Below are 883 nucleotides of genomic sequence, written 5' to 3'. Positions count from 1 at the left end.
TAGCATAAGGCCCTCAAGGTCCATCCATGTTGTCACAAATAGCAGGATTTCCTCTTCTTTTATGGCTGAATAATATTTCATTTATATGTATACCATATCTTTATTCATTCATCTGTTGATGGACACTCAGATTGTTTCTATATCTTGACTATTGTGAATAATGCTACAATGAGCATGGGAATGCAGATGTCTTTTCTATAATCTGTTTTAATTTCTTTTGGATATGTACTCAGAAGTGAGATTACTGGATCATTTGTTAATTCTATTTTAATTTTTTGAGGTACCTCCATACTGTTTTCCATAGTGGTAGTACCAATTTACATTCTCACCTACAGTACACAAGGGTTCCTTTTTCTCCCCATCCTCAACACTTATTATCTCTTGTCTTTTTGATGATAAGCCATTCTAACCGCTATGAGGTGATAATGACTGTACCTTTACAGATACTATGAGATATTATATTCTGGGGTTGCAGTATAATTATTGCTAATGTGTGGTACATTTTATCTCTTCAAGTTTGTTGCTCAAAATAGCTGGTTTTTAAAGTATCCTCTCAAACACAAAAAGGTTGAGAGTCATAGATTTAAATAGTATCCATTCAATAAACATTTATTAAATGACTCCTCTATATTATCTAAGAGGTTTTGAAAAAAGAGATTAAAACATCAACATGTTTTTCCTGTTATCTAAAGAATATTTCAAATTGTATTTTGGTACAACTGGCATTTATAGTGAACAATAAGAACTAGTTATAGTACTATGAAAAATAAAAAGAAATATAAAATATTATTAATTACACCATATCTGTGGCACCAGAGTGAATAGTTAAAAATGTCTATCTTAAAAGTAAAACTAATGGTCAATAGGAACATTTAGATTTAAC

Source organism: Pteropus vampyrus, unplaced genomic scaffold (assembly GCF_000151845.1).
Source record: "Pteropus vampyrus isolate Shadow unplaced genomic scaffold, Pvam_2.0 Scaffold71, whole genome shotgun sequence".
In the NCBI taxonomy this organism is placed as follows: domain Eukaryota; kingdom Metazoa; phylum Chordata; class Mammalia; order Chiroptera; family Pteropodidae; genus Pteropus; species Pteropus vampyrus.
Note: the sequence above shows the minus strand (reverse complement) of the source record.